Source organism: Balaenoptera ricei, chromosome 1 (assembly GCF_028023285.1).
Source record: "Balaenoptera ricei isolate mBalRic1 chromosome 1, mBalRic1.hap2, whole genome shotgun sequence".
Lineage (NCBI taxonomy): Eukaryota > Metazoa > Chordata > Mammalia > Artiodactyla > Balaenopteridae > Balaenoptera > Balaenoptera ricei.
The window spans coordinates 173,589,746-173,598,906 of NC_082639.1; positions in this window are offsets into that span (position 1 = coordinate 173,589,746).

A 9,161-nucleotide genomic window follows, 5' to 3' on the forward strand; every position below is an offset into this window, starting at 1 on the left:
GACAGTGATTAAAGAGTAACGTTATATTGACTATAAACCAAGATTAAATTAGCTAAAATTTAACTTAAATTCAGGTATTCTGATGGTATTCATTGTTTGTCCATAGAGGTGCAAAAATTCAACCCACGCCCAATCCATCACTCCATTGCATGCTGTTTGAAGGCATCATCAGCATGAGTCTGATGCAGAACCACACATACAAAGCAGATGTTCTACTCCAGGTGTTCAGGAATTCACTGGCTCCTGATGAAACGTGATGGCAGTTCTCCCTTCCTCACTCCTCCCTCCCTTCCTTTCTTCTTTCTTCCATTTTTTTTTTTTTTTTTTTTTTTTTTTGTCCATGCCGAACTGCATGTGGGATCTTAGTTCCCCAACCAGGGATGGAACCCACCCCCCCACTGCATTGGAAGTGCTGAGTTTTAACCACTGGATTGACAGAGAAGTCCCCATTTCTTCCATTTTTATGGAGAACCTACTTACTACAAGGCACACTGTTTGGTGCCAGGGATTCAAAGACAAATAAGCAATATCCCTTGCCCTGCATAGATTCATGATCGACTACAGAAAAATGACAAGTAAAGAGATAATGGTAATAAAAGTGTGTAGATCTGACATTTGAATTGAATGCTCCAGGAGTTCAAGGGAAAAAGCTATTTATTTAAGAAAAAGACCGTGGGGTTTATGATTTTCAGGGAAAGTGTTCTACAGCCAGCCTGATCCATCAGTCAGTCCTTGGCTAAGGGGATGGTAGGTAAGTGATGCCCGTAATGACCAAGACTGTCAAGGCAGCTCTCATTGTAATGGAGCACAAAAGAGAGAATGCTATATTATTAGATATCTACTTCTTTTTAAAAATAGTTTTATTTGAGATATAATTCATATACCAAGCAATTCACTCATTTAAAGTGTACAATTCAGTGGTTTTTAGTTTATTCACAGATGTGTACAATTGTCAGCACCAAAAACTTTACAATATTTTCATCACCTCAAAAAAAATATCTCATACTCTTTGGCTGTTATACCCCTGTTTTCCCATCTCCTCTCCCTCCCAGCCCTAAGCAACTGTGAATCAACTCTCTGTCTTTATAGATTTCTGCTCTGAACATTTCATATTAATGGAATCACGCAATGCGTGGTCTTTTATGACTGTCTTCTTTCACTTAACATGTTTTCAAGGTTCATCTATGTTATAGTATGTAACATCACTTCATTTATTTATATAACCAAATATAAATACATTTTGTTTATCCATTCATTGGTTGATGGACAGTTGGGTTGTTTCCACATAAATCTAGTTCTGAGAATTATCCCTGGGTAGGAAAATCAACCAAGAAATAAATTCAGCCACATCACACCCCTGTGTTATCAGAAACCCAGCCTATAGAGCTGCAAAGCTTCCCAACCCAGAAGAAACAACACTATTTAAAATGCACAATTTAATATATCACCTTCTAAAGTACAAAGAAAGCATTTTCATCCAAGAATTCCCAAGAAGTATTACAAAACAATTTATTCACAAATAGATTACTTAAATATTTTTAGTTTCAATGCCTTTTCAAGGTCACAGCACATGTTAAAATGAGGAAAAAGGGAGTAAGAAGGGTTAATAGCTGGAAGGAAATCTTTTATTAATCCTTGTTTCATGACATAGAAGCTACTGTCACTACCACAATCCACTGAGTGTTCCCCATGGGTCACAAGTGACCCCTTTTGGGGAAGTGCCCTTATACAGTGGAAACTGAATTAACTACCACTAAAGATGTAGGGGGTTGAAGGAAAGTAAATAGGACTGGGCATCAAAAACCATAGTTTCGACTCCTGTTCCAGCCCTTCGTAGCTATGTGTTCTTGGGCATGTCACTTCCTGGCCTGTGCTTTGGGTCTCTCATCTGTTCAATGGACTGCTATTATCTAGCTTGCATGTTTTGCAAGTCTAAAACATATGAAAGCTCTGTGAAAAATAAATTATAAAAATAGCAGCAAGTGTCATCAGCTCCAAATCTTTTAAAATTATCACACTTCTTCATTGGGCTGAGGTATGCAAGAAAGACTAATATTTAATAAGAGTAGCTGGAGATGAAAGTCCAAAAGCTTTCTAACACTTCCTTACAATTTATTCCCCAAAACCTTTATTACTAGAGCCTCAAGTAAGGAAATCAACCAGGCTTATAATATGTACCAATTTCTGAAATTTAAAGAAAGCTTGGAAGGACATCTGCTCCATCTCCTGTCTCCAGATATTAAATTACAAATGTGGAGACCCTGACAAGAGCAAGCTATGGGCTGCACTGACTCATTTTCTATAGGCGACCAGTCTTCAAAGGGATAGGAAACCCTTTAGTTTTGCAAATAATCAATAAAAATGGAAGAAAGAACCTCATGTCTGATCCTATGAATACATGTGTTTATCTCAAATCTAAAATAAGAGAAATAGTCTTGGTTAATTTCAATAGTATTAGAACTTAGAAATCTAAGCTGTCTTGAAAAAATTTCACTTAGCATTGTAAAATGGAAATGACAATCTTGATTCTTCTTTCTGGAGAAAGTAAGTGTACTATATTGTAAGGAAACCAGAGAAGAACTGGCAAAATGTCCCAGGTAACCTTGACCCATGCATGGAACCATTGAAAGCTAGAAATGGAAGGCACCATAGCAATAATATAGTCTATGCTCCCAACCCACTCCCCACCCAGCACACATCCCTCACTGTTCCAAAGATAAGGCAACTATGAACAGAGGAAGTGACTGGTCCAAGGTCACACAGATTAGTTAATAGGAGACTTGGAACTAGAAATATGGTCTCCTGATTCTCTATCAAGAGGCCTTTTAACTAAATTCCTTTTTCTAACCCCTCTACTGACTGATTCAAACTAAGTAAATAAGAGTAATCTCGTATATTGTATTTCTATTAGAATTCAGAGTTTAGAGTTGATGGATTATCTATTCTACTTTCTTATATCTTAGATGAAGAAATGGAAGATTAGAAACATTAAGGAATTCTTCAAAGTCACATAGATAGTGATCAGCTAGGAATAGAACTGATCTCTCATACTTTGATATCAATTTGTTCAATACTCTTTCCATCATGGTGTTGTGTGTTGTTTCCTCTCCTAAGTGTTCCATTCTTATCAGTGTTTGAAACTTTCCTTCTTTTTAGGGTGTGGCTAGGGTCTATGGTCATCTGCAAGGAAGGTAACAGACACTAGGATACCATGCAGGGGTCACTTTTGCTTCCTTACTCTCACTTGCAGAAATATGGGCCTTGCCATTAGACATCTTCACACTCTACAGTGAAGTCATTTGTGGATATATAGCCCTGAAAATGCAGTAAAAATATATCTTTGGATGTTAAGCAAATCAAATTGTGTAACTGATTATACCACCCCCTTCTAGATTTCAACTTGAGGTTCAAAACAGGTAAAATTTATACCTAACATGTTTTCAGTGGATCAAATGAATGCACTACCATGAACAAAGTCACATCTTACTTCTAGAGCATGTAATAGCATGCTTTATAAAATGTGCCTCCAATAGAAATATGTAATATTGCTACCTGACAACACAGAATAATGCATACTAATCAATAAACTAAATTGCCTGATCCACTCTCTTTTTTTAAAAAAAAACTCTTCCAATACAAAATTAAAGGAAGAACATCATTGGTGAAAAATAAATTAGATATTTGAAATTTGTTCAATTTGATTAACACAGGCAAGAGAAACTAAAAATGAGATATAATGTCTCTCATTTCTTTGACTCCTAAGGCCATCCTTTCTCCATGCTCTGGTAAAATTCAGCATTATATTTTAAATCTAGTGACCATCTCCAGTTTATGTAGATCTTCTTGTCTGTACCCTCAATAGCCTTACATACCTCTATCCCAGGACCTGCCACATGGGTTACTTGTTCTTCTCTCCAACTATGGTGAAATCTTGAGAACAGGATTTAGTCTTATTCATTTGTCCATCTCCTGTGTTTATCAACAGAGTCATTTGGCTTGAGCTGAGTAAATATTTGCTAAATGAATAAAAGTTTGAATAAACAAGTAAATAAATAAATATTGTAAGTTGATAATAATGAACGTGAATGACTATCCTTGTGCTTCTAATTGCTGGAACACGAACAAAGTATCTATCTATATATCTACTTATCTATCTATCCATCCATCTATTATCTACCTATCTATCTATCTATCTATCCACTATGGTAGCTCATTCTCAAAACATAACCCATAAAATCAAAATCTCATATGAAACAGCATAACAGAAAATACTGTAATATTGCATTCCATTTTCAGCAAGCTTCAGGAAATACAAACTCTTCATCATTCGGGTAACCAGAGGGAGATAATGGTCCAATCTCAGCTAAACAGTGCTATTAAAAACACAAGTAACTGAACTTTATGTGCATTCCAATTTCCCTTGTGATTCCAATTAAGATCACATCAATTAAGTGAACTTATCATTTTGCATCATGGAGTTTTTGAAAACTGTATAAAATTCAAGTTGGCATTTTCTCCCTTCCCTGATAAGGAAGGAACATGATTGCATCACACTGATTGCATATTTAGCTCTCAAAGCAGCTGTATAAACATTATAAGCAATACAGCAAAACAGAAAAAAAAAAAGAAAAACGTGTAGAGGCTAAAATCAAAGGGCACATTTCTGAAACAGAGCATGCTGTGGGCAGTTGATTCTGAGAGATGATTCAGAAACATGGATCCAGTAGAGGAGTGGGCGCTGCAGAAGAGAATGAGATGATTATAAATCTCTCCCCTCCCCAAAATTCTAGTCATAATCTTTGTACATAGACTCTTAAGTGAACTTCCTTAGTGACAAATTTCCCCATTGTCAGGCTGCCCAGGGCAACATCTCCAGGATGGGAGTATGGGAGGGGGATGGGCAAGTGCCTGTTAGACATTCCTTAGAGAGGCTGGATTTCTGTTACCATCTTCCTCCCTTTTAGAAAACCTTACAAAATAGCCAGACCTTCAGTAAGCTATTTAACCTCTCAATGTCCTGTTCCCGCTTTTTTTTTTTAAATCAATTTTTTTTTTTAAATTACACTATACTAGGTGTGCTTTATTTATTTATTTATTTATTTATTAAACATCTTTACTGAAGTATAATTGCCTTACAATGGTGTGTTAGCTTCTGCTTTATAACAAAGTGAATCAGTTATACATATACAATATGTTCCCATTTCTCTTCCCTCTTGCATCTCCCTCCCTCCCCCCCTCCCCATCCCACCCCTCTAGGTGGTCACAAAGCACCGAGCTGATCTCCCTGTGCTATGCGGCTGCTTCCCACTAGCTATCTATTTTACATTTGGTAGTGTATATATGTCCATGACACTCTCTTACCCTGTCACATCTCACCCCACCCCCTCCCCATATCCTCAAGTCCATTCTCTAGTAGGTCTGTGTCTTTATTCCCATCTTGCCACTAGGTTCTTCATGGCCTTTTTTTTTTTTTCCTTAGATTCCGTATATATGTGTTAGCATACTGTATTTGTTTTTCTCTTTCTGACTTACTTCACTCTGTATGACAGACTCTAACTCCATCCACCTCATTACAAATACCTCCATTTCATTTCTTTTTATGGCTGAGTAATATTCCATTGTATATATGTGCCACATCTTCTTTATCCATTCATCTGTCGATGGACATTTAGGTTGCTTCCATGTCCTGGCTATTGTAAATAGAGCTGCAATGAACATTGTGGTACATGACTCTTTTTGAACTATGGTTTTCTCAGGGTATATGCCCAGTAGTGGGATTGCTGGGTCGTATGGTAGTTCTATTTGCAGTTTTTTAAGGAACCTCCATACTGTTCTCCATAGTGGCTGTATCAATTTACATTCCCACCAACAGTGCAAGAGTGTTCCCTTTCCTCCACACCCTCTCCAGCATTTATTGTTTCTAGATTTTTTATTGATGGCCATTCTGACCGGTGTGAGATGATATCTCATTGTAGTTTTGATTTGCATTTCTCTAATGATTAATGATGTTGAGCATTCTTTCATGTGTCTGTAGGCCATCTGTATATCTTCTTTGGAGAAATGTCTATTTAGGTCTTCTGCCCATTTTTGGATTGGGTTGTTCGTTTTTTTGTTATTGAGCTGCATGAGCTGCTTGTAAATCTTGGAGATTAATCCTTTGTCAGTTGCTTCATTTGCAAATATTTTCTCCCATTCTGATGGTTGTCTTTTGGTCTTGTTTATGGTTTCCTTTGTGTGCAAAAGCTTTTAAGTTTCATTAGGTCCCATTTGTTTATTTGTGTTCTTATTTCCATTTCTCTGGGAGCTGGGTCAAAAAGAGTCTTGCTGTGATGTATGTCATAGAGTGTTCTGCCTATGTTTTCCTCTAAGAGTTTGATAGTGTCTGCCCTTACACTTAGGTCTTTAATCCATTTTGAGTTTATTTTTGTGCATGGTGTCAGGGAGTGTTCTAATTTCATACTTTTACATGTAGCTGTCCAATTTTCCCAGCACCACTTATTGAAGAGGTAATCAAGACAGTTTGGTACTGGCACAAAAACAGAAATATAGATCAATGGAACAGGATAGAAAGCCCAGAGATAAACCCACACACATATGGTCACCTTATCTTTGATAAAGGAGGCAAGCATATTTATTTATTAATGGCTGTGTTGGATCTTCGTTTCTGTGCGAGGGCTTTCTCTAGTTGTGGCAAATGGGGGCCGCTCTTCATCACGGTGCTCGGGCCTCTCACTATCGCGGCCTCTCTTGTTGCGGAGCACAGGCTCCAGACGCGCAGGCTCAGTAATTGTGGCTCACGGGCCCATTTGCTCCGTGGCATGTGGGATCTTCCCAGACCAGGGCTCGAACCCGTGTCTCCTGCATTGGCAGGTAGATTCTCAACCACTGCGCCACCAGGGAAGCCCCTGTTCCCGCTTTTATAAAACAAGGAGAATAATTGTAACTACATGACAGAGTTGATGTGAGAATTAAATGCAATAATGCATGTAAAGCACATTAGGACCATAATACCCCTCAATAAATGATAGCTGCCACAATTACTGCTCTCACATGTTGCAGCTACTGTTCTAATGAGATTGATCTGTGCAGTGTCTGGACTGGGAGTGCTCCCAACAAAACCTGTCCCCAAACTGCACTCTTCTCTCCCTGATAATGCTGCGGAGAGATGACCCAGAATTACAGGCAGGGCCATCAACGTCAACAGTCTCCTTTCTAGGAAGATAAAATGCATTTTCTCCTTGAAATAAATGTTGGTTGGGTCCCCAGAAAATATAAGAATCTGCCTTAAAGTGCCAATACTATGACTAAAAATGATATAGTAGAAAAAAGATAGAAGATCACATAGTAGAAAAAGGTAGAAAATCAGAGTATGGCATTTCAACTACCTTTTGGGTTAAGTTGGCTTTTGTAAGCTAGTCCACAAACCTGCATACAATCATTACTCTGTATTCTAGGTAAGGGCTGTAATTGGAATGTGTTTTTTTGTGTCTGTGGGGACTTAGTGCAACAAGGTGGGCAGGATAAGGAGGATATCTCCATTTTACAGGGAAAGCAATTGAGGCCCAGGGAGACTGTTACCCTCACAAGGCTTCAAAGATGAAAATAATACCAATATTCCAGGTCCAGGCCAGCTCACCAAGATCTCAGGCCTGAGATAAAGGAGTAGCTCATGGCTGCTGGTAAACACTTCTTCACTGCTTTTCTAGAATGCCTCCCCCACTCCCAACTCCCTCTTCTCTGTGATGTTATATTTCTGTTTCCCTTCGAAATGTCATCTAAAAATTACAAAAGAGAAGGGAAGGAAATCCACTGCAGTGTTAACTATGGTTTTCTCTGAGAAATTGGATTATTGTAGTAATAACTTTCTTCTGTGTGCTCTTCTACATTTTCCAAATGTTCTGCAATGAATACCTTATAGAAGAGAGTAAGCACATTATAAGTTCCTAAAAATTATCTTAAAAACTCTGCTAAAAGTTTCACAAAGCCTTTCTAAACTAACCCCATTTATCTCTAACCACTCCACTCACTCAAAGCTCATGGATTTGGCTCTTGAAAATTTGTACATACTCTTTCTTTTCCATTTCTGTTCCTTTCCTTCCTCTTTCCCTTCCTTCTCTTATCCTCCTCACTCTTTTTTCCCCCTTTAAGTTCATATTACCTAACAGCATCTGTGCCAAGAGATTTAAAAATTACTCAAATGGTAATGAAATCATTCTAGTTGTTAAAAATTCAAACAATATCAAGGTTTATGGAGCAAAAGTTAAAATACTCTTTCATAATTTCTTCTCTCCTCAAATGCCATTATTCTCTACCTATAAGTTGTAACTGTTAAATTTAGTACACATTTTAAATTTTCGCATGTAAATTTTTCCATAGTATATGTGTATTTGACTATATATTTGTATGTATGTCTACTGATTTTTTTTTAAACAAATAAACCTGACAATCATTTTTTTTCCTGCAAAACAACTGTGATTACCGCTTTGAGATGTTAGGGTTTGACTATGAGTCAAGGGCTTGCAGGTTAGATGGACCAGGCCCATCTTTAAGAGTATCCTTGTCTGAAGGCCATGGCCATGGTGACCTTCACACAACCCTCACCATGTGGCCACACATATAGTAGCAGCACAGATGGGCTGTTGGCTGTTGAACCTACTGCTGACAGGTGCAAGTGCCGTGCATAACGTGCTCTCTAAAAATAGCATCCAGAAAGAAAGGGTCTCACGTCTAGCCCTCTGGGTGGCCTATGATAAAATGTTCACCCGGTTAATACGGAGTGGAAACAACACTATTTCAACATACTATCACCTGTGTCCACACTGACAGTTGTAATGAGCTCTGAGAAATCAGCTAGTCGGTTTGATCAAAATGATAAATTGAGGATCTCTTCAAGAACCTTAATCACAAGAAATCTAAAGAAAAAAGGTGAGAAGACTGAATGTGTTTTGCAGGATGAGATCTGATTCTCTCAATTTTCTGCAGCAATTTTGCCTGAGATCCTCTCTACTCCTACCAGCCTTTCTTAGTCGTGACCTTTTCATAATTTGCTAAACTTCTGTAAACATAAGGGATTCTTGCCTACCATTTGGAAAGTTCTGATGAAAGAAAACACTAGACTTCTGCTTCCTGCATCCCATTCCCATGACAGAAGAGAAGAGAAG